The following is a 25579-nucleotide window of genomic DNA, read 5'->3' as shown; positions in this document are numbered from 1 at the left end:
AATACCTTATCTCAATTGATTATCTTCAAAAGGCTGCCTCTATTTAAAACCCCCCAGAGGAGAGGATGTGAAACCTGTTCCAATATCTTACCATTCTCCATTGTCCTTAAGTTCCTCTTTCTGACCCCATTCCCTCATACACAGTACTGCTGAAATGTATCCCTTCTCCCAAGCTCCTCTATTTTACACCTATTGCTTTGCCTTTGTCTCTTTATATTCCCCCTGAAATCCCAGCAAATGCCCCTCTGAATCTCCAAGGGGTAAAACAGGGAACAGGAAAGAATGCTAGGCTGGGGATGAAGTTCTTCAGTTCAGAGAGACTGAAAAGGGTGGGAGAAGAAAGCCACCCGCCCTCCGTCAAGGTGGCTTTGCCTGTGGTTTTTATTATGCATCGATTTTCTTATCCATCTTCTTTAGAGCCTCTTAGATCTTCTGGCTGTGGCTGTTTCTCCAAATTGTCATTCACTCCAAGCTCTCTAGCTCCTTGCAGGAGACCAAGGAGGAAGGTTGGGGGGGAGGGTTGCTAGGTAACCGTTGCTAAGGAGCCGGTGCCAAGGAGCATCCCTAGCCACCTCCTCATTCTCTCCTATCCCTCTTCCCCATCCTCCTCTCAATAAGTCCTCTCAGGTCTATAAAGCACCTTGATGCTGTCACCTTCACCAGCTGCAGTCTTCTTTCCTTAGCTCCTCAGGTGGAAGGTCAGTGATTTCAGTACCCACAAACCTTTCATGCTTGGGTCAGAAGATCTGATCAGACCTTCATGGCTTTTTCTCTGCCTTTTTTGGTTTGAGCCAGCCAGACAGCCGTTTTTAGAGAAGCAGAATCTCTCTGCTTAGTCTGAAAGGTATTGTCTGTCCCTAAAGCAGAAGGGAATGCAGGAGAAAATGGAGGCTCAGGTAGAAAATGGAAATAAACAGCTTCTCATTTCCTCTGGAGAAGTCATACATTCACAGCATACTTACAGTATTTAATCTGTAATATTAGAATTCCTAGAATTTGGGGCACACAACAGAATACACACACACACACACACACACACACACACACACACACACACACATACACCATCACCACCTATCTTCAAATGGGAAGTGTCTCCCTGCTGTGGAAAGAGGACTGGATTTGAAGTGAGAGGACCTAGGTTTGAATCTTTGTTTTATCCATGAGACTTGGAACAAACCTCTCTAGGCCTCAGTCTCTTCATATGTAAAAATGAGGGATCTGGCCAAACCACTTCTGAAGTCCCTTTTAGCTCTTGGCCTATAATCCTACATAATTATGTTTTTATTATCTCTAATACCCCCGACAGATCGATGAGCACATTGTAGGTACTCCCTGAAGGGTGCAGACTACAACTCATCTTTGCCTGTCTATTCTGAGGGACTCTTCTCCACAAATACATCACAGGGAGGGCACCCAAAATTCTGGGAGCCTTCCTTTCATTCTGCCTACAATTTTGGATTCGCCATGCCACAGTCCCATGACTGCAGTGAACTGAATGATATTTTCCAACAAATTTTCCTTGTTAATTCTGTTGAATGTAGACAAATATTAAAATAAATTTGCAGTAAGTTAAAATGAAGCCAGGTGGCACAATGCTTAACATAGTGGACCTGGAGTCAGAAAGACCTGAGTTCAAATTTGCATCACTAAGCAAGTCATTTGACTTCCTTAGCCTCCATTTCATAACACAACTGTTAAAAAAAAAAAATGGGGCTAATAATAGCACCTACCTCCTAAGAGTGTTGTGAGAATAAAATTAGATAATATACATTTTAACTATAATTTTAATTCTCCCAGGGTGACAGAGAGAAGTAACTAGCAGCAAAATGAGGAATGAAAAAGAGAGAAGACAGACTGAGACTCAACCAGAATCTCCTGCTGAAGCCATTCCAGTTCATCATTCTTAAATTTTACACATATTGGAATGAGAATGATTCTGTGCTGGATCTAGACTCCTTAGCTCCTGGTAATGGGATCTTTAAGAAGGGGTGTGCATGCACGAGCCAGCTCATACTGGCCCCAAGCTGATTATTAAATTTTCAATGAGAGCATTTATACCTCGGAAATCATCAAACTATTAATCAGGGCTTGATTTATTGTTTTGTTGATTTCTAGACTGTAAAAAAGTGATAAAGAAAATGTTAATAATGCAAATTAAACTTAAAAGTGTGTGCCTACTTTTTCTTTTTCTGGAAAGTTTATTGTTAAACATTTACCAATACACCCCTGACTCTAAGCCATTCTTAGGCATACCATTAACAGGAGAAAATGTTTAACCTATGCCCTTGGTCACCAACTCCAATAAGCCCCACCTGTGAAAATCAAGAGATCCTTCAACCTAATCTCAAACTGCCTCATTCTCACAGTGCCCCTACCAAAACTCTGCTTGTCCAAATTTCCCCTTCCCAACACTGTAGACAAAAGACCCCTTAGCCCTCCCAATGGATGACTCCATTGATTCCCCTCAATGATCTTTCCACTAACCCTGGAGATGGATTATTCTTTATGTGTTATCTCTCTGAACTAGAATGTGAACTCTGGCAACTTTAGTCCCTATCTCACTTTCCTATTTGTCTTCCCCATGTACTTGGCGCAAACACAGCACTTAGCAAATAGGAATGGGAACTTACACTTGTGATTTCAATGGTATCCAGAAAACTCCCTTGAAGAATAAGCTCATTTTACCAAAGCCAGTTGTCTCCTCTATCACCTATACTCCTAAAGAGTTGTTTAAAGCACTAAGAGGTCAAATGACTTGCCTAGGATCACACAGCCAGTGTGTATTGAACCTAGGTCTTTCTGGCTATGAGGTCATTACTGTATGCATTATGCAACACCACCTCTCACATAAGATATTAGAAGCATTTAATAAATATTTTTCTATTACATAGAAGAAGAAGCAGAAGCGGGAAATCAGAGCAAAGCTGACACTAGAAACCACAACCTTGATTACATTACAGGGAAGATACCTGGATCCCTTCTCTTCATTTTTATTTTAACATCAGTGCTTTCCCCGTACTCTACCTACCATCTCTTGAATTCAGCTCTTTGGAAAAAGTCTGCAAGGCCTCCCAATCCCCCACCAAACACATACTCTACTGTCTACTCTGGTGCCAGTATTTGTCTCAACCTGCCCTGCACTGCATGCCTCATCCCGCCCTTGAAGAAAGCCAGGGATGTTTTCATCACTGGGGAGTTAGACTCCAAGTAGCACTTACAGGTAAGGGATGGAAGTAGAGTAGTGTCCAGCCCATAAAGTCTCCCTCCCTTCATTCTTCCATAATCCCAGGTATTTCATATTTAGGCATTATCTCAGCTACTCCTCTGCCTCACCCATTCCTACTGAGTGGAAATCTTTCCTTAATGTAAAGCCTCCACCCCAACCTTATGTCTCTAGCCCAAGTAGAACTTCCCATTAAGAGCTAGAAGTAAAATGTCAGAATTGGGGCTAGAGCAGCAGGAATGGACGTTACATCTTGGTAGAAGTTTACATCAAAAAGTCTCTACCGAGGTCCTCCTATTCTATCCTAAATTCTGTTTCTATCCCTAGTGGAGATGGAGACCTATAGTCATCACACTCTGAAAAACTGTATTTTTTGTATCGCTGGCACTTAGCACAGTACCTGGCATACAGTAGGTGCATAATAAATGTTTATTGGCTGACTGACTGGTGATGAGTATAGAAAAGATATCTTTCAAAGTCTCCATTTTGTTTTGTTTGTTTTAATGCACAGGAGGTATAACATAGGAAGAGCTATAAACCTAGTCATACAACCAGCTTATAAATGAGATGATAACCCCTACTTTCACTCCCTACCTTGGTTTTCTGCCCCCCCAACCATCTGGAATCTTTCCTGAGAGTGACCATCCATCCTTTCAACTGCAATTCAAGCAGATCTCCATTCTGTTTGGATTTGCAAAGGAAACTACACTCCCCCATGCATTCATTGTTCCCCCCAAATGAAGCAATATGCACCTCCCTCCTCCTTCCCCTTCCCCCAGCCTATAAACCACAGTCTGACGACCAAGAAAGCTCACCCCACGGGGACTAGAGCAAGAAGCAAGATCATTTCAGATTAGATCTAAGATAGGACTTTCCAACAATCAGGTAAGACACACAATACTATGAGACCAAGGGGAACTCAGACTTTGAGAGAGGAGTTGCTATCGTTAGTCTTGGACTAGAGATGAGGGGGCTGGACCAAGAATGACATCTCAGTGGGAAGTATGAAAGACAAATCTATAAGCACCAATCTCAAGGCTATCTTTACCCCCTTTTCTTGACCTTCCATTAGGAAGAAGCTGGTGTTGGTGGTGAACAGTAGGAGAGAGGAGCCAACCAGGTGTTACCCATTGTGCCTTTCTGGGTGGTCTCAGGGGCTATTCACTCATGCAACAACCACGCATTAGGTGTTGAAACACCACAAGACACCCTTTCTCACTATCTGCCATCCTTACAGCAGGGAAAGCTAAAGTAGTACCTATGGTCATTCATAGTATTATAACTCAATATCCAGGCAAAGACCCCTGAGACCAAGTGTCTAGGCGTGGGGGTGGGGGGGAGAGAAAAGTGTAGAGAGAAGGCCAGCGGCTGTCACTGTAATCAGTTCTTTCCCTCTCTTCCCCAGCTTCTCATACCCTGTGGCAGTTTTGAGGAAACCTCTTCCTTGATCTTTCTCCAAGTACCGGCGGACATCAAAGTTCCCACCACCTGTTTTGCTGTCTGGCTCCTGAGCTAGGGAGTTGGGGGAGGGAGGGAGGGTCTATCCCGGGACAGCCTTCCTCCCCCAAAGCAGTAAGAAGCACAGAGGAATGTCAAACTTGGGGAAACCAAAACACCCCTTCATAAGGAGATGAAGATTTGATTGGTATTATTATGATTTTATTATTTATTACTATTCTTAGAATTTCATTATTGCCATCTCCTGACTCTGTACTTTTTCATTGGCTGTCCCCCATACCTAGAATGCTCTCCCTTCTCTTCCCCACCTCCTAACTCCAAGATTCAATTTAAGTCCCACCTTCTTCAAGAGGCCTTTCCCTTCACATGGCCACACTTCCCTCTGTGACTTCCCTCTGGAGTTACCTCCCACTTATACTGGACATATTTTGTAGGTACATGGCTGTAGCACAATGTCTCCCCAACTAGACTGGTTTTTGCTTTTCTTCATATTCCCAAAGCTGAGCACAATGCCTGGCACACAGTAAGAACCTCATAAATGTTTCTTGATTGATTATGAGTAGGGTCTATTGGGAAAGTACATTACAATAATCTATTGCTGTTACAATAGTCTCCAGATGATAAATCAGAGTATCTGAAAGTACAGTATTTCTGTACAATAGACAGAAATGTTGGAGAAAGGGGAATTTCAAACAGAGGAATTAACATGAACGAAGGACGCCCTGGCTTTAGGACTCTCCTAGCTTTCTGATCACGGTTTAAAAAGCTGGGGTAGAGATCGGGTGGGAGAAAAGAGGGCATGGCTGAGCTCTCCCTCAGAAAAGAGTTGAAGGAAGAACCAAACACGTTGAATAGGGAAGGCAGAACCTAAGAGTCCTGATTCCCCATTCTGGGCTTTTGTCATCCTTTTCCCTCACTATTAGACTTCATTTAAAGGGATGCTGGGGGTGGATATGGGGCAGGTCCCTTGCTCCATTCTCAATCTGTATACCTCTGATCAGTCACAAGTTCTCTATGAACAAATGAATATCTTAAGTCTTCTTATACAGAAAAGTCAGACAGATGTGCGTGCTATCCAAATTAATTCAAATAATTTGCTTACAGGGGAGCAGACACTGAAGCTCCTCTCTCCAGAATCAGTTTTCCTCAATCTCCTGCCAACAAACGACTGCCTTAAGTCTTACACAGAGAAGTCAGACAGATGCACATGCTATCCAAATTAAGTCAGATAATTTGCTTAGAGGGGAGTAGACACCGGAGCTCTTTCCCTCTCCAGAATCAGTTTTCCTCAATCTCCTGCCACCATGTGTCCATAAATATCTATATTTCCTTCTGCCCTGCACGGGAGATGCTGTTAAATGTCAAATGTAAAGTAAAGTTTGTCATAAAAATCCCTCATAAAAAAAAATCTCCCAACTACAGGCAATGGGAAATGGAGGAGGGGCATGTGGAAGCTGAGCCTGCTTCTTAATTCATCCCTGAACATCCCAATAATTGTAAGGTCATTTTATCCAGCCCCCTGCCTTCAGGGACATCCCAGACCAAGTTCATCTTAAAGCTGTTCCAGGGGAAGAAGATTAGAACATTAAATTGCCCTTGACCATTTTCTCCATCAGAAAGTTCTTCTATTTGCCGATAATTTCAGTACCTTCAGTATAAATTTTCTCATATGAAAGAGACATTGGTTGAGTGTTTTCCCTTTTCACTCATCAGTCCTAGATTTCTTCATTAGAATCATCTTATTTTTGTTCTCTTCCTGATGTGGGGGAGGATCCTACCTGGAGACAAAGGGAGGAGGAACATAACCACTCCAGATTCTTTCTGTTGGGACAGGTGGAACAGGAATCCAGGATGGTGTAGAAAAATGGTTGACTGAAAGTCCAAGGCAGAGAACTAAGGGGTGCATCGTGGCTGCTTTTTCTGTTTTCCTGCAAACCTACCCTGATTACAGCAGATTTACAGGGGCCCCAGAGCAGCTCAGCTCCTCAGTCATAAACTTCTCAGAAAGAAAACTCATTGGGGTTCCCCTGAGAGGTGGCAGGAAAATAACACATCAGCCATGGCGGGGGGTGGCGAAGGAAGGGGGAGGGAGGCAATTCCCTGGAGAGGATTTAACTCATTCTGGTTTGGAACAGTTAGATATAGCCCAGACTATCACATATGTTCCCCATCATTATTCCCCCACCCTCCACTGCATATTTCCATTCAAATCCATTGGTGAGGAGTGCACACTTCCAAGTATATATATATATATGTATATATATATATACAACCTATCAATTCTGTTACCTTGTGAATTATCCTCACCTTCTTCCACAGAGGTCTAGCAGAGTCCCAAGCCAACGATAGTAGGGTCAGGCACATTGGAGGTGAATGAACAAATGTGTGTGCCTCTTTCTGAGTAATTCTTTACATTCTAAAAACAAAGTAAAAACAATTTTTCAATTATTCTATAGCTCTGTTCTAATTATCATAACACTCATTGAACATCTGTTGCAGGTAGGTGGTACAGTGGATAGAATACTGGTCCTAAAGTTAGGAAGACCTGAATTCAAATCCAATCTCATCCACTTAATAGCCCATATGACTCTGGGTAAGTCAATTAATCTCAATCTGCCTCAGTTTCCTCATCTGTGAAACAGAAATAATTATAACACCTAATTCCTACTTCAACCTTGCAGGGTTGTTGTGAGGATCACAGGAGACAGCATTTGTAAAAGTCTTAGCACAGTGCCTAACACATAAAGCTATACAAACACTTATTCTCTGCCTACACACACACACACACACACACACACACACACACACACACACACACACACACACACACACTTCCCACAGTTGTGATAAGGATAAAATGAGATAAAATTTGTACACCGTTTTGCAAACTTTAAAGTATCACTTAAATGCTAGCTATTAATATTATTGTGGATCTAGTATGGGTACAGTACAGTGCAAGGCACAAGGGATACAAAAAATTATGACTCAGACCAAGTCCCTTGAGATTGTGTGATCTACAGCAATAGTGATATTATAACAAAAATCAACCCTGAAAGACTTAGCTACTCTAATTAATACGATAATTCCAACAGACTCATGATGAAAAATGCTATCCACTTCCAGAATGAAGTCTGTTGAACTCAGAGTGCAAATTAAAGCATTTTTAAAAATTTTCTTATGTTTCTTGCTTTTTATCAAGTTCTTTTGCAACATGGCTAATATGAAAATATATTTTTCAGCACTTCACATGTATAATTGCTATCATATCACTTGCTTTCTTAATGAGTGGAGTGGGAGAAAAAGAGACTAGAACTCAAAAATGTTTTTAAATGAATGTCAAAAATCAATTTTTTTAAAAAAGAGAGTGTGATTTAGAGGGGACTCCAATCATATACATTTAAAAAAAAAAACAATGAGAGTGGAACCTAATAACAGAAATCTATTCAGAAAATAGGCAGCTAAGCGGCACAATGGATAGAGCACTGGGCTTGGAATAAGGAAGACTCATCTTTCTATGTTCAAATCTGATTTCATATGCTTACTAGCTGTCTGAACTTGGGCAAGTTAGTTAACTCTATTTGTCTCAGCTGCTCATCTGTAAAATGAGCTGGAGAAGAAAATGGAAAACCACTCCAGTATCTTTGCCAAGAAAACCCCAAACTGGGTCATAAAGAGTCGGACAAGACAAAAACAACTCAATGGCAACAACCAATACAGATAATACAAAAGCTCCTTGTAGGCCTCAAAATATAACCTTCTGCTTTACCCAGCCTTGTTTATCAGCTTGACAAATCCTTCAGCGCTCAGCAGGCCTAGATCATCAGTATCCTTTAGAGAATGGGTCAGTGAATCTTTGGATTAAAAGGAGATCCTTCAATTCAACAAGTATTAATTAAACACCTACAAGTACAAGGTACTGGTGAGAGACATTAGTGATGTGAAAATAAAGATGGAAAAACAGTCTCTGCCCTGAAGGAATTTACATTCTACTGGGAGATGCTGTAGGTAAACAGATAACCAAATAGGAGGTAATTGAGGAGAACATAAATATCTGGGGGATCAGAGAAGGCCATCCAGAGGAGCCAACACCTGTGCTGAGTAGTGAAGGAAGCCAAGGATTGTAGGAAGAGGTAAGGAAGGGGGTGCATTCCACTAATGTCGGGACAGCTTTTGCAAATACAGATGGCCCGATTTGGGATGTCAAGTTCAGAAAAGAGCAAGTAGACCTGTTCAGCTGGAACAAAAAATGTATAAATGGGAATAATATGAAATCATGATGGAAAGATAGACGGGAGCCACAATGAAGGGCTCTAAAAGGTGAAAGTTATAGTTCATCCTAGAAGCAACAGGGAGTCATCCTATCTTGAGCAGAAGAATGGCATGGTTAGACCATACTTTAGGAAGATTATTTTGTCTGGATGGATTGAAAGAACAAAGAGTGGAAAATCATAAACTAATCTGGAGACCAATACAATAGTCCAGGCGACAGGTGATGAGTGTTGTATCGCATCAGTTCCCATTCCCTCAACAGAATCTTATTCCAAAGAGAATATTCCAAAAAGGGACTCCCTAGTCTTTTGACTCCCTCAATCAGTCGTCAGAACATTGAAGAATTCTTTTTTTATGTCCAACTTCAATTCCTTTGGTCAAATCTCTGTCTCCTTCAATTTACTCAACCGCAACATAAGGATCATAGCAGCACCTACTTCCCAGGGTGGTTGTGAAGATTAAATGAGAAAATATTTGTATAAAGTGCTTAGCACACTGATTGGCACATAGTAGGCACTTAATAAATGCTTGTTTCCTTTCTTCCTTTGCTAAAACGTCAACTTATCTCCTGGTATTCTGTCTTCAGAGAAAAGAGGAACACAAACCTTTCAGAAACATATGGATGGCAATTAAATGCTACCACTGCATTTCCTTTCTCCAAGCCATGCCATCTTAGTCCCTGCCCCACTTTGGTCACATAATTCTTCCCTTCCCTCCACCCCCATGATCCATTAGGGATCATGGGAAGACCTTAGAAGAGAGGAGGAATATATACCCTATGCCAGTCTCCTTATCTGGGTGAGGGGGTAACTGGCCTTTCCTCAAAGGCACACAAAGAAAATGCCCCAAAACATTTGCCAAATATGTGTCTCCTTGTTTTATTCCTTGCTTGATATTCATATCAAAGGGTCATCGGATGAGATTATCTCTGTTGTTATACCTTTAAAAGAAACTTATATGATTTTAATATGGGTGCCTCATCAGGGGAGAAACTTTTAGGTAATGTTTTAACAGATTAAATAAATGTTGGGGTTTTTTATAGTCAACAAATGATCAAAAAAGATGCCCTAACCTTTGCCCACTTCTCTCATTTCTCCTTGTCTCCAGCTTCCTTAATTAGCATCATCCAGTTGTCATCCATTTAGCAAAAGGTGGTATAGCCTTGAGGTAAGAGGAGGGAAATGGATGACCTTTTCTACTGTCAAACCATCCATATGATGTGGGAGAGGATGGGGAGGCAGGGGAGCAGTTTTGTCAGAAGCCCTGACCTGCGCTATTCCTGCCCCAGGGAGTCCCTGGGGACTAAACAGGCTCCAGCGTGGGCACAGTAGGCACCTTTCCCAAAGTAGGCCCGGTGCCATGTCCTGGCATAGTGACGGGTGTGGGAAGCACAAAGGTGAGCCAAGTACCACAATCCTCCCATCCACCCACCCCCACCCCCACAACTCCAATTCTCCCAGACTAAGCCATTCCCACTATAGTGCCAATCCCAAACCCTTCAGATACACTCTCACAGCATACATAATTCAGACCTCCATTAATCCTATGTGGACAATTATACGGTAAGTCTCCCCTTGAGCTTTCCTGAATGACCCCATCCCCTTCATTCCCAACTTCTCATTTATTTGTTCCTAAAAGCATAAATTTGATCCCATACCTCCCCAGCTCAGAATCCTCAGTCAATCGAGTCAGTTAACATGCATTAATTAAACGCCTGCTATTTGCAGATACTTTATGAATTGTTGAAGGTACACAAAATGGCAAAAACAATCCCTAACCTTGAGGAGATCACATTCTAATGGGGGAAACAACATGCAAATGATGACACACAGAGAATGAAACAACCTTTCCTCAAGAGGAGCTTGCATTCTAAGGGGAAAGACAACTACATAAACGTAAAACGTATATGGCATAAATATAAACAAGGCCCAGACAGGCTCCTGCTTACCAGCACAGCTAGAGCTCTGCTCTTTTTTATCATTTGTTGACTATAAAAAAAAACCTCCATGTTTATTGTTAAAATAAAACATCACCTCTCCTCAAGGTGTCTATGTTAAATTTAAATTAAATTGACCCTGGACAAGTCAATTAATTTCCATCTGCCTCAGTTTCTTCATCTGTAAAATGGAGATGATCATAGCATCTTCTCCAATACTTCCCTTGCAGGGTTGTCAAGAGGATCAAATGAGATCATATTTGTAAAGCTTTTCCAAAGCTAAGCACAGCTGGTCAAGAACTCTAAGGATCACTGCTGAGGGGATGAGAAAGAACTTGGTCAAGTAGGGCAGGCTGGAGTCCTCCAAGAAAGGTTTGCTAGAGGAAGGAAAAGGAAAACAGAATTGGAAAAGGAGTGTAGGACAATTCTGGGCAGAGAGGAGAGAGAGGGTATCTGCTACGGGAAGATGACCAAAAGCTTGGAGATGGGAGATGAGAAAGCATGAGCTGGACATGAGTTTATCCACGTAGTGGCACTAAGTCTGATTCAGGGGGAGGAGGAAGGAATCACAGGAAATCCTAGAATCTTAGAATTCTAAGAGATCTAAGAATTTCTAAGATCTAAGAAATAGCCTTCTCCAATTCCACATTTTAGAAATGAGGCAACAGAATTCCAGGACAGTTCAAAGACTTACTGGTCCCATAAGAACTGGACCTAAAATCCAGGTCTCTCACCAGTCAGTCCAGAGTTTTTTTAGAGTGAGCAGACTGGTCAAGAGATGGAGAAAGAGGGAGTCGAGTATCTATGAACACAGATATGCCTGAATAGAAACACTAAAGACAAAGTGCTTTGAGATCAGAAGTCAGCTATCAAACCAAACTCAGAAATCCCATGCCAACCAAAACTTATAAAGTTACCTGCCTGAGACCAAGGAACACAAGTATTGACGCCAGACCACGTCATAGGAAAACCAACTCCTTCCCGATGTCCTCTCCCTCCTCCCCCCCCACCAAAGGTCTGAATACCTCTAGGCATCCTGACTTTTTACGCATCACATGATACAATCCCATTTGGGTTCGGCTAACTCGTGTAGCTTCATGTACTAATTAAGCTGTAAGACACAACAGGGCATGAATTTATTGTGCAATAATTCACACACGGGGTGTTTGCGCAGTGCTTGGGCGTGAGTTATGACACATTAATTCACGGCCTAGAGGGCCTCGTTGCCAATTACAGAACCATTTTTTAAAAATCATTTGGATTTAAAACATAAATGTTGGAGCCCCTCCCACTCCCCAACCTGAGTCCTATCCCAAAAATCTCAGTTTCAAGAGGCAGACACCTGAAAGCACATGCCCCCATGCTATGGGCTCCTCTTCTCATCAGAGGCACAAGTACGGGTTTCTTGGTGATGGAAAAGGGGGACCCAACCATCTTTTCCAGCTGAAGTAAGACCTGAAGACCTATCGAAGCAGGAGTGTGGATGCTGGGGGGAAAAGAGATTGGTGTTAGAGTGGAGATAGAAAAGAGATCTTTAGCTAAAGGATACTGGTCAGGAGAAGGGCAGAGACTTCATGAGCACTAGACACAGTCTGTCTATTGTCCAAATCACTAGGGAAAGAAAAAAGGCACAAAGAAAGGGAGGACTTTCTGAGGGAAAGAAATGGGGACTTGGGGCTATTTTGACAGTCAACAAACCCCACCCACACCAAGCAACCAGTGGGGGGGCGGGGGGAGGGAATAATTATATATTAAAAAGTCAGGAAAGTTGGGGGATAGAAAAATCAACCCATCAAATGAACACTTATTATGGGGAGGGGGGACTAGCCATCAGGCAGAGACTTAATCTCCTTTTCCTAAATGAGATTCCTTCTACTGTCTCCCCATGGCTTTGGGAGACGGCACAAGCTTCTATTTGTAGCCTACTCTAGTCTGTTTGGCCCATAGTGTTCTATAAACACCCTCTGCCATCTGTGATGCCAGCCACCAGCCGCCTGGAGAATCTGTCCTGCTCTGCAAGCATGTATTAAAACACTCACTTATAACTCCCTATTAATTTTTCACAAGGAGTTATTTTTAACTCACGCAAACCATTGTTTGGATGAGCCAGATTCATTTTCTTAACAAACAAGCCCAGCATGTTGCTCCCTTTCTCCCTAGATTCCCTCCCATCACTCAAAGGGGCTTTGGGGAGGAGTGAGGGAACTCAGATGAACAGCCCTGTAACCTGCCTCCAGAATGAAGGAAGAGGAATGAAAAGTCAAGTGGTATTTTCAGGACAGATTCCACACCTTTATCTTTTGTCTCCGCCTCAAGCTTTGTGGTGGAAGAATTTCAGGAAGTATTGACAGAGGACTTGGAAGGGAGTTGGGAACTTAAGATTAAAGGCATGATGTCTTCATTACCAATCAGAGAAAAGACCCCAAGATAACCAAGTCAACTCCCTCCCTCAAAAAAACAAAAACCTCTATTGAAGCAGTAACCTTTGCCATTTGTTCAGTACAAATCTCTGTTTACCCTCAGCATGGAGCATGTATGTTCATCACCAACTTAATTCATTGTCCAAAAAAAGAGAAAATATACATTTCTTTCTATGTGACTTTGGGATGTAATACTTTTCCAGCAGACCAATCTTCCTTAGAGGTAACTAGATGGTTCGGTGGATAGATCAATGGATCTGGAGTCAGGAAGACCTGAGTTCAAATCTAGCCTCAGACACTTACTTAGCTGTGTGACCCTGGGCAAGTCATTTAACCTCTGCCTTAATCCACTGAAGAAGGTAATGGCAAACCACTCTAGTATCTTTGCCAAAAACACCATGGATTGTAAGGTCTACAGGGTCGTGAAGAACCTGACATGACTGAACTCTTTCTAAATCAATTTAATTCAGACAAATATCAAAGTAATATTGGACTCCATGAAAAAGACAGAAATAGATGGTCCAGATGTAAGCCACAAAAGCAAGGGAAAATCAACAGGGATTTTTTTTCAAAAACTACCACAAATAAACCGCATGCTATAGATAGTCAGTAACTGGCTGGTTTAGAACTACAAACTCCTCCAGGTGTAGGAAACCAAGCCACCTTAATACTTAGCTTAGTGAATCCCCAAATCTTCTTCACAGCCATCACCCCCAGCCTTCTGCCTCTGACCAAGACAGTCTATAAACCGAGGGTTCTTAACCTGGGGTCAATAGATAGGGCTTTCTTGAACTCTGATGAGAAAAAAAATATATCTTTACCTTCACTAACTTCTGACTGATATTTGTCATTTCCTTCAATTATTAATTTTATTTAAAAACAAAGGAAAAAGTCTGACCTTATTAGAAGGAGTCCCTAAGTTTCCCCAGACTGCCAAAGGCAGCACAGACACAGGCACATGCGCACACACACACACACACACACACACCGCACACCAACACATACAATTTTAGAACATCTAGCTTAAACTTTAAACTTTTGAGCAAAGTTTTAAACTTTTTTTTACAATGGACCCCTTCTCACAGTAAGATTTTAAAATACATAAAATAGATGAGATTACAAAAGAAACCCAACTATACTGAAATAAAGGTGTAATTTTTTTTCCTACCCAAGTTCACCACTTCCCAGGAATCTGTCTACAGATCTGGGCCTCATGTTATGAACCTCTAACCACCCCAAGTGACCAGGGTGATTCGACTTGTCTTTACAAGAGAGCAAATTTCATAACATCTCTTCATAGCATGTCCTCTACTGTCTCAATCCTGAGTCTGGACATCTCTGCTGATACCTGCTTCATCTTATAGGCTGCAAATTGTTAGTTTTTGCTGTTGCTTGTCCTTTGTTCTCGAAGAGGACCATGACATCAGGAAGGTGATGTCATGACTTGCAAGTGAATTGGATTTAAGTAAAGGAGGGCTGTGCAAAGTCACCAGCCTCACTTTCTCCTGTGGAGCCCTCTGGACCCAGAGGTAAGATATAGATCTGCACACTGGAGATGGCCCGGGATATAGTAGCAGACTTTGGCCTTTTTAAGATACTTTTTAACTGAGCCTTAGTGCAGATACACAATAGACGTAAGGCCTGGACTTGTGATTTCATTGATTTGTACAGAACTCCCTGAATGAGGAATTTCCCTCTACCAATGCAAGTTGCACCTCTTCTGCACCTTACAGTCTCAAAGAATCACCTAGAGCATGGAATGATTAACTGAGTGGCCCAAGGTCACACAGTCAGTATGTAACACAGTACAGGCATAGTACCTGAACTCAGGTCCTTCTGGTTCCAAGACTGGATCTATGCCCACCATACCACACTGCTCATAGTCTTCATAATCTATGTCATGGTAGTAGGAATTACAGAAATAATTATTGTAAAGTGCTTTGCAAACTTTAAAATGCTATATAAATATTAGCTGTTGTTATAATAATAGTTATTATCATTAACAAATACCTCTAGGCATGACAAATCTAAAATCCCTGAGCATCTAAGATAAAAGGAATAGGTATGTTTTTATTGGACAAGATGGAGAAGAAAAGGAATTCAAAATATGGGGTTCATGGTATCCTCTCCTAGATGACTACATATACCCTTCTCCAGGAATGGGGTACCCTCCCACTACCTCTGAAGCTTCAGAGCCTCAACAGCTTCCATTCTCTACCCAGCCTAGTCCCGGTGACAATGTCTGGAGAGAGAGACATCAGCATAGAAGTGGTTTCTATCTTCAACTTTGTATATCCAGTGACTGGCATATAAGAGGTACTTAATAAATGCTTTTTGATCAACTGGTTGCAATTAGAGACTCAATCTCTTGCCAAGGTAGGATGCATATAACCAGTGACTACTGGCCAGTAAGAGGATCCAGAAGGAGAAAAACCAGGAATTAGAAATTCTCCTTCAGCTTTCACCCCCATCCATATGAGCAATTTCCCAGCACTTTTTTTCCCATTTACTTGAGTCAGTCAAAAATCCTTTACTAAGTGCCCACTATGTTCTAGGCACTCTAGTAAGCTCTGGGGATATTAAAAAAGTAACAAAAGATAGTCCCTAACCTCAAGGAGATCTCAATCTAATGGATGTCTTTGGAGACACTTGAGATGTCTTATAGAATCAAAGAAACAAAAGGGATCTCAGAGATCATCTAATTTCCCCTACACTTTCCTTGGATGAGTAAACTGAGGTCCAGAAAGGTTAACTTGTCAAAGTCAGACAGCAAGTGACAGGGTTAGAATTCAAAAACAAGTCTTCTGACTTCCAATCCTCTCTGGTTTTGTCTACACCACCACTGTGCCTGAAGATCTAATTTGCCATGTGAAGGCTCAAATTATCCCAAGCACTATGGATGTCAGGGGCCCTGACAAATTACCCAGGAAACTCTCCTTATGGAGAACTTGGGCCAATTTCCTATTTTTCTACAAGAAGGTTGGAATCAACCAGGTGGGTCATACTTACGCAGATTCCTCAACCTTTCAGGACCTCGATTTCTCCCCACTTTGAAACAAGGGGTGATACCTCCATACCCCACCTTCTGCCACAGTCAGACCTACCTCAAAGTCTTAAAGATGTCAGGGTCATTGGTGACAGAGTCCAAATAGTAGAGAAGTCAGGGAGGGACCTATTTTATAATGCAGACATGTTAGGAAACCTGAGTGGGTTGGGGATAGGAGGAAACAAACTCCAATCCATTCTATGACAGCAAGAAAATCCATCCTCCTCAGATACGATTTTTATCACATCGTTTCACTGCTCAAAAAACAGGGCTTAGCACAGTGTCTGGCACATAATAAATAAGCGCTTTAAAAATGCTTGCTGAATTGACCTGTTTCCAGTAGTCTTTAAGGTCAACAAAACTCCTCAGACTCTCCTGTGCCAATCCCAGTCCTACTTTCATGTCTGGTTTTTCACTACAGTTGTTTCTTGTTTCCTGCCATAGCCTCTCCTACCCCTAAGAATTCACATAAATCACTGCCCTTCTATAGAATGTTCTGCTCACTCTTCCCTGTCCCTCCCCTCCTTCTTTCCCCCACTCCAGAGGAAGCCCTTACCTGACTTAACCCTCCTAGATCTTTTCACTCTTTCAGCCCTAATATCCTCAAAGTATCTCTCTTCACAGGTTGGCTGTGTCCCCAATCCAACAATCAATCAGCCAAGCACTTAATAAGCAGTCTCAAATGAGTCCACTACCTCTCTCAATCCAGGATGGTACCTTCTCTGCAATTTTATAGTCTTAAAGCACTGAGAGGCTAGGAGTAGCCTAGGGTCATCCAGCCAGTATGTGTCTTCCTGGCACTAACACTCGCTATCCACTACACCATGCTGCCTCTCATACACACAAAAAGGATGAAGGACATTTGGAGGGGGGATGAGCACTGGCCGCTGGTGGGGATAAGGGAAGTTTTCCTGTAGAACAGGGGTTCTTAACCTTTTGGTCTGCTGGAGTCTACCAACTTATATCTTTATTTTATTTGTATATCTATTACACCCCATATATATTACAGTACCCCATTCCTGTCTACTGTGGGAGAAGGGTATATGTGGTCATCTAGGAGAGGGTGCCATGAACCCCTTGATTTATACATTTATGATATCCAAATATCTTTAAATGGGCAATATAAAATATACAGCACTACAAAGAAAACCAATTATACTGAAGTGTAATTATCAAAATATTTCTTAATAATAAATCCCCAGGTTAGGTGTTGATGTAGAGGATACCCTATCAGAGTTCTTGTTCATCGGTCATTTCAGTCAATGTTCAACTCTTCGGGATCCCATTTAGAATTTTCTTGGCACAGATACTGGAGTGGTTTACCATTTCCTTCTCCCACTTATCCAACAGATGGGGAACCTGAAGCAAACAGGGTTAAACGACTTGCCCAGAGTCACATTGCTAGTAAGTATCTGAGGCTCAATCTGAACCCAAGAAGATAAAAGGCTTCCTGACTCCAAAACTCTGGAGTTCCTGGCTCTCTGCACTTTGCCACCTAGCTGCCCTATCAGAGTAGGAGCTCCCTGAGGTCAGGAACTGTGTCTCCTCCTTCTGGAAAAACTACCCCAGTTCTCAGGACAGGGATCTGTATGCATATGGTTGCTCATGACAGTGGGAACAGACTGTTGGATAGAGTGATAGCTCTCAGTTTTCCTAGAAGTAGGAAATTCTTTGGAAGGAAGGGGGGAAAGAGCTAGCCAGCCAGCCAGTAGCAGGAAGGCAAGAACAAGCACATCATCCATTTCAGGAGCGTCTCCTGAGGACATTTCCTAATGAGGCTCCTAGTCTGTGAATCTCAGTTTAATTAAGAAACATTTTCTCCCAGAGGAGGTGCTTGGCTCTGGGGAGGTGCTAAAGAAAGACAGAGGGAGCCCGGAAACATGAAGATGGCTTGTATGGATTCCACAATGCCCCCAGGTCCCTCCTTCCCTCATCTCTCTGTCTCTGAGCTCATTCCAAACTCTACAACACAAGTTCCATTCCAACCAGCCAAGAAGAAGCTATGTCAAATCCAGTCCACCCACTCAATTGAGGGCTGTCTCCTTCTCCCAGCCAATCCCACCCACGCTCCTCTATGGTTCACAAGGTCACTCTGTCCATTCCTCTACCTCCATGAAGTAGAATATACTAGCCCTCAAAGAGGTATCTGCTTCCAAACATTTTGTTTTTCTAAAATGAAAACACTAATAACTCCCTTGTTTTTACATCCTGAACCCTTCCCATAAAATATTCCTTTTTCATGTCTAACTCTCATCCCTTCTGCTACAGGGAAGACACACAATAACATCAAGAATTGAATGAAAATTAGGTAAGATATGATTTTTTAAAGTATTATATTTTGAAAGGTAAAAGGTAGATACAAGAAGACCAGGGCCTCAATTGCACAATTGTCTTTCAGAATCCAAGAACAAACAGGCTTTGTTACTTCCTTTTTATCTAAAAGTGGCTTTTTTCCCAGTTCCAGGAGGATTTTTTCCCTAAACCCCAAATCATACTTTTGGACATCCCCTATTACAAGTAGGAGAGAAAAATTAAGTTTACTATCAAGCTTAAGAAAAATATAAAGTAGGTAGTAGAAAAAAGATATGTATTTCAAAACCAATCAAAAGTAACATTTATCTTCTCTGTTCTAAATTATCTTTGCCCCTGTCACCCCCATTATCTTGAATACTCAAGAGCCGACTCTGTGTTGAGGGAGAATATGTAATGCTTAAGAGAGAGCGGGGGCACCATGTCATGGGAAAGAAAAAAAACGGGAGGAAAAAATGAGAATAGCAAAGATGAGACCTTGGGAAGGAAAGCCAGTACAGTGCAAATTAGACAACCACACTCCTCGAGAGCTTGGATTGATGAATTCAGTCCCTAGCCCCACATGCTTCAGGAAGCATTGTCAGAGATATCAGAGATGATCAGGGGCAGGGAGAGAAAGGGCCCCAAAGGGAACCCTGGAAACCTTTTTCTGAGAGGCAAAGAGCACCTCTTATAAACTCTCTTCCCCCAGGCAATGGGGATGAAAGCTTCTACATCAAAACGAGAAGCCCAAAGAGTTATAGATTTCCTCAACAATAAATAATCTGGAGAGAACGGCCGCCTAACCACCGTTTATAAATGTTGGAAAATGCACACTCGCATCGGGGAAAGGGGCAGGCAAGGTGGAGAATTATGGGGTTGTCCCCTCCAAGAAAGGAGGAGGAGAAATCAATTTTCACCATGACAGTCTTGGGATGGGAATTAGCAGAGAGAAAGGAGGGGTAAAGGGTTACAAAGACTGGAGACCTGGTTTCCTGGGTCCTCTCAGCATCTAGGCAGGGGTGAATCAATCAAGCAATCAGAGTCTTAGGTTCCATGACCCATTTATTTACTATCTGGGACAAACATAGTCAACCCTATGCCTCTAGGTCTTGGGATCGCTATCCATCCAAAGATTACATTGCCTCACCTCCTTTTCTAGTTTTTATCTCCTCTTCCTTTTCCCTGTAGACTCAGGGGAGGTAGAGGCTTAATGCCTCTACATTATTGTTGGAAAAGTATGGAACAGCAAAGATGGCATTCTCCATCTCCTTGGGGGAGGGGTGGGAGAGCACAGTAGCAATGTAATCAAAGAGTGCTAGAATTAGAAGGTACCTCAGAAGTCATTCAGTCAAAATGTGAACCCCTCCATAACATCCTTCTGAACTAATCATTTAGCCTGTGTTTAAATGCCTCCAAGTGGCATAAAACTCACTACCTAACAAGGTAGCTTCAATGTTTCACAATTAAGATTCTCACCATCTCTGTTACACACACACACACACACACACACACACACACACACACACACACACACCTGTGGTCATGGTAAGAGTAGATTGGGAGTTGTAGGGCTAGAGAGAAAGATGGAATTCCCTTGTCTTCGATTAACAGCCAAAATGTCAGTAAAGTACAAATGCCTGGAAAGAAACCACAGGTTTGGCACCCATTTGTGTGGTTATAATAATTGTACACACTATAACTGTCATGCCTGTAGGACTGACACAGAATGCCAAATCAGGAGCCTGAACTAGGAAAGGCAGAGACTCTGGGAGGCATTGGTGGGAGGTGGGGTGGAATATACAGGGGCTAAAGTCACAGGGGAAAGACAACAATTGGCAGGAATTAAGAGGGGGAGTATTAGATGGAGAGGGGGAAGACATTGAGGGTTCTGGGGTCTGTCAGGAGTTACCAATTCTCCCTTGACTTGATCCCTAGGTTTCAGGTCCTGTCCTGCCATGGTCTTTGTTTCCTCCCAAACAGATTATAATAGACTTGGAATAATCAAATCTGAGTTTTATCTCATTCATTCCCCTATCTCTATGACCATAACTCAGCCTTGAACAAATATTCCTTCATCCTCTCCTTCCCTATTTCCAAGTAAGAAGATTCCGTCTCTCTTCTTGTCAATTACTCCAATGCATCTCAACTTTGATTGTCCCTTCTGCCTTCCTTAGCTGACATACCTCGTTCTACAATTATAACCTACTACCTCTTACTTCCAGAGATGTGGGATAACACAAACTCCATTTCCACAGATTAATATATTTATAAATTCAAGAAATCCAGGGAGGAAGTGAAAACTCATTCTCTAATTCAACAAACATTTATTGAAGCCTACTCTATACATACAAAGCAACATGCAGAGGATGCAAAAACAGCCCCTACCTTCAAAGTGTTTATAATCTAGTGGAAGAGGGAAATCAAAACTACACAGACAAATTATGTCAGCATATAACAAACGTGAACATAAATATAATGCATATGAATAAGTATAATGCGAGTCAGAAAACAGTTTTTCTTCAGCTGGGGGTTTTCTTGGGAAAGATACTGGAGTGCTTTATCTTTTCCTTCTCCAGCTCATTTTACAGATGAGAAACTGAGGCAAATAGTGCTAAGTGCCCAGGGTCACATAGCTAGTAAAGTGTCTGAGGCAGGATTTGAATTCAAGAAGAGGAGTTTTCTTGACTCCAGGCCTGGTACACTATCCACTGCATCCCCTAGCTGCCCTACAGAAAACAGGAAGATGTACCAAGTTCTAGGGAGAGTCAGAGGAGGAGTTGTTAGGAGATGAGAGGTGAAAACCACTTTAAAAGGTGTGTGCCCCATGAGGGAAGGGAATGAAGAAGAAGCCCCCATGGCCTACAATCTCCAGACTTGACATTTTCAGACTTTAGTAGCTATCTAGAGGACTCTAGCTACTTCCAGAGCACACCAGAACCATCTGCCGCCAAGAGCAGTCCTAGGAGTGAGATGAAAGACCAGGACGGTAGACTATGTTGTTTACTGAAGGCAGTTAAAGGAGGGAAAATCCTTCAAATTCTCTAATGCACCAAGCCATTTGCTCCCTAGATTCTGTGGCCAAATAACACAGAGCATTGAAGGGAAGACAGCTCTCTCCCCCCAATCCATTTCCAGAAGAATCCATCCATTACAATACTAAAAGCATGTCTCTGCTCCAGATCTTAAAGAAAATTGAGGCCATGTTACAGAAGAAAATTCCATTCGACACAACTGACCACAATGTCTCCAAAACTAGGAAGCAAGCATCATACAAGAAGACAGATCTGATACAGGTATGAGACCGAGACCTGTATCTATATCAAGATTCTCAACATTCACTTCAATACTAATGTGGATGTGGGCTGGTTGTTCTGGGAAATATTTAACAACTGATTCTCTAAGGGGAAAAATGGTATAGATGACACACTTTTAAGCTTAATCTCCCTTATTAACATTTACTCCATCACTTTAAGTCTAGATAATCAATAAAACAATAAATCAAGCTCTGATTTTGCAGCATTTGTTGATTTCTGAGATGTAAATGATCACATTGAAAATTTAACAATCTGTCTGGTAGGTTCAAGATGTCTCAAGCACACCCCTATTAGACTGTATGAGTTCCTTGAGGATAACAACTGCCTTTTACCACCATTTGTGTGTCCCTAGTGCTTAGCACAGTGCCTGGCATATATGGTACTTGATAAATATATCATTGTATACTTAAATATGTTACATATTTTATATTATATATTATATTATTAGTTAATTATTAATATAATATATATACATATATACACACACTTATATATGTATATATGGTGCTTGATAAATGCTTATTGACTGAATGACCTCATTGAAGTTAATACTTCTTCCAATGGTACATGTTACAACCTATGTACACCTTCTTATCCTCTGAGACTTTTGTTCTGCTCTCCCATATATTCCCCCAAAAGAGGTCCACCTAACAAGTGGGGGCCATCCTCTAAATGTCTGGACATTGCATTGGTGCCAGTAGAGTACACAGGTTACTCTTCTCTGTTATTATATGATTGATCTGCTACATTTTCTGGTCAAAGGCAGCATAGAATAGTAACAGAGGACTAAACCAAGAGTCAGGAAGACCTGAGTTCAGTCTACTTCTGACATCAGTTCATGTCATGAGCACAAACTTCAGGAAACAGCCTAACACCCTCTATACATTTTTGATGGGTAGCGACTCAGACATAAAGATGCAGCAGGTTTCCAGATAATCTGAAAAAATAACCCAATTCAGGCACAAGCCATGGCACATAAAAATGGCGAAATCCCTACCTGATTCCTTCCTATTCATGAGCTTATAAGATCTAGGGCTGGGAAAGACCTCCAATGTCACATAGTTCAATTTCTTTATCTTACAGATAAAGCTGTGTCAAGAGAAGCTGGGACTTGCCCAAAGTCATATGTAAGTGATATCAAGATAATGTTTGTGTCATAGATAGAATCTAATTAGTAGTTTATCTCCCTGGGCTTCCTGCCCTTCAATCAACAACAGCACCAGTTCCTTTTTTCACTCCTGACACTCACTACTCTCCTGAGTCTAAGACTCTTAGACTTCTCTGAACCAAATCTCCTGCTTGTGGCTTTCTGGGACCTCAAAGGATACAACAACCACCTGTCACAAGGTTCTTGAGGGATGACCTTGAACCATCTAATCACTTACCTCCCTCAACAAATTTCTACCTATCCATTACTGCTCTGCCTGACCTCATTCTTCAATGGTATCACCATCCTAGTGATTCTAATCTGACAATATCCCACTCTAGATGTGCTTATGATTCTGAACCCTGATCTGACAATATCCCACTAGTGATCTGCTTGTCCCTTCCACCATGCCCACTGGAATGCCTGTTCTACAAGGAACAAACATCTTTTCATCTTTAACTCTCCCTCTCCCACTGCTTCCATCTTGTAACATTCACTGACCTATAGCTCTTTCCAGATGATGTTAGGTTTTTTTCCAGTACTGTCTACACTTTCTTTTATATCCCCTAACTCACTCACTGGTCATGGTGGGGAAACTGAAGTATTCCTTGTTCCCCAATGCCACTTCCAAGCTCTTTCTCTATCACCATCACTTAGCAACTTCTCCTCCTTTGAGATTCATGCTGCCTAAATGTATACTCAACCCAGATCCTGGGGGACATTATCTACCAACCTCAAAGACATTATCTCTCCTTCCTCAAAGAGTTTAGTGTCTGGTTTATAGTCTTCCCTCTCTACCCCAACTCCAGGTCTTCTATTAGGGGACTTCAACGTATACTGGTGTTCTCTTAAATACTTTAATTTTTCATTTCTTCAGTCCCTTCAGTTCCTAGTTTCCCTACACTGTACTTGAGCTACAGGGATGGCCATACCCTTGATTTTGCCATCACCATAAGAGTCCCACTTTCATATTCATGAATGCTGAAAGTCCTTTATTTGATCTCTTATCATTCCCTTTTTCTATGTCTTACAACCCCTAAGCCTGGTCTTTATCCTTATCATTACCACCCACCCTCCATAACTGAATATTTTCTCAGGCCATTACCCATACACCAGCTACACTTCTTAGTACATAACCAGTTCAACTCTAGCCTGTCATCTACTCTCAAATTCCTGCCCCCTTGACCTATTATCTATCAATCACGCCTTACCAAATTCCAACACTGCATTATGCCTCTCATCTTCTTCTTCCTTTGCCCTTACTTACATGAGGCTGAACATAACTAGAAATCATGCTGATTGGGTCCACTACAAATTTAAGTTAGCCAATCTCAGCTAGACCCTCACTGTAGCAACGTAAATCTACTGCTTCTCACTAATTGGTTCTTTAGTCCACACACCCCAGTAGCTGTTTCCATCAATCCTTCTCTCCTCAAACCTTCCACAGCATCCCCTTCTCCCACCCTCTCAGCTGAGGAACTTACCTCATACATTACCAAAAGAATTAAGGTCATTCCCCAAAAGCTCCCTCTTCTTATTTCATATTCTTGACATTATTCCCCACTATCCCCTTCTTCATACTGATAATGAATCTTGTAAAGACACCATAGCCCAGCCCTGAACAAACTTATGCCTTCAGCCTCTTCTTCCATATTTCCAAGAGAAAAGATTCCATTTTTCTTTTTGACAACTATTCTAATATATCCCACCATGACAGTCTTTTATATCTAATTGTCATCCTTCAGGCAACAATCTAACTTGGGGAACCATCACCAGTCTTGCCACTGGACTCGAGTGACTCTGGAGAAAAAAGTGAGGCTGATGATTTTGCACAGCTCTGCCTCACTTAAATCCAATTCACTTGTAAGTCAAGATATCACCTTGGGATGTCACTGGTCCTCTTCAAGAATGAAGGACAAACAACAACTTGTAATTTGCATTCGCTCTTGCCTCTGGTGATGTGAGAACATAATCTCTATCGCCAGGTTAATTCCACAAACACCATCCACTTCCCAAGTTCTTCAACAGATTGCCCACCACCATCATCCCTACTACATCTCTAATTTTTAATCTCTTCCTATTGGCTTCTTTCCTACTGACTACAAACATACCCCAACTTGCCCCTGCTCCCATCCTTTAAAAGAGATCTTCACTTGATCTTTCCATTCCCACTAGCTTTTATTCTCCTCCCTCCCTTTTTTTTTCCCTTTCTCATCTAACGCCTTGAAAAAACTGTTTATACTCAGATCTTCCACTTCTTCCCTCACTGTTTTCTAAACCCTCTGCAATCTGGCTTCTGACCTCTCTCCAAAGTTACTAGAGATCTCTTGATTGACAAACCTGATGACTTTAGGATTCCTCATCCTTCCATTTGACATGATTGATCACTTTCTCCAGGATACTTGCTCCTCTCTGGGTTTTCATTATCCAACTTCTCTTGGTTCTCCTCTTAACTTTCTAATCATCCTTCA

At 41.8% G+C, this 25579-nt stretch overlaps 1 long non-coding RNA gene across 1 annotated transcript; it reads left to right on the top strand.

Annotated features, from left to right (window-relative positions):
* Positions 1–574: 574 nt before the first annotated feature.
* Positions 575–2183, top strand: LOC140531379 (uncharacterized). The gene is made up of 2 exons (XR_011976335.1): positions 575–698; positions 1801–2183. It is a non-coding gene; the product is annotated as an uncharacterized lncRNA (long non-coding RNA).
* The last annotated feature ends 23396 nt before the right edge of the window (positions 2184–25579 follow it).

The sequence above is a fragment of the Notamacropus eugenii genome, chromosome 3 (assembly GCF_028372415.1).
Source record: "Notamacropus eugenii isolate mMacEug1 chromosome 3, mMacEug1.pri_v2, whole genome shotgun sequence".
Taxonomy (NCBI): Eukaryota; Metazoa; Chordata; class Mammalia; order Diprotodontia; family Macropodidae; genus Notamacropus; species Notamacropus eugenii.
This window is presented reverse-complemented; position numbering and strand designations above follow the sequence as displayed.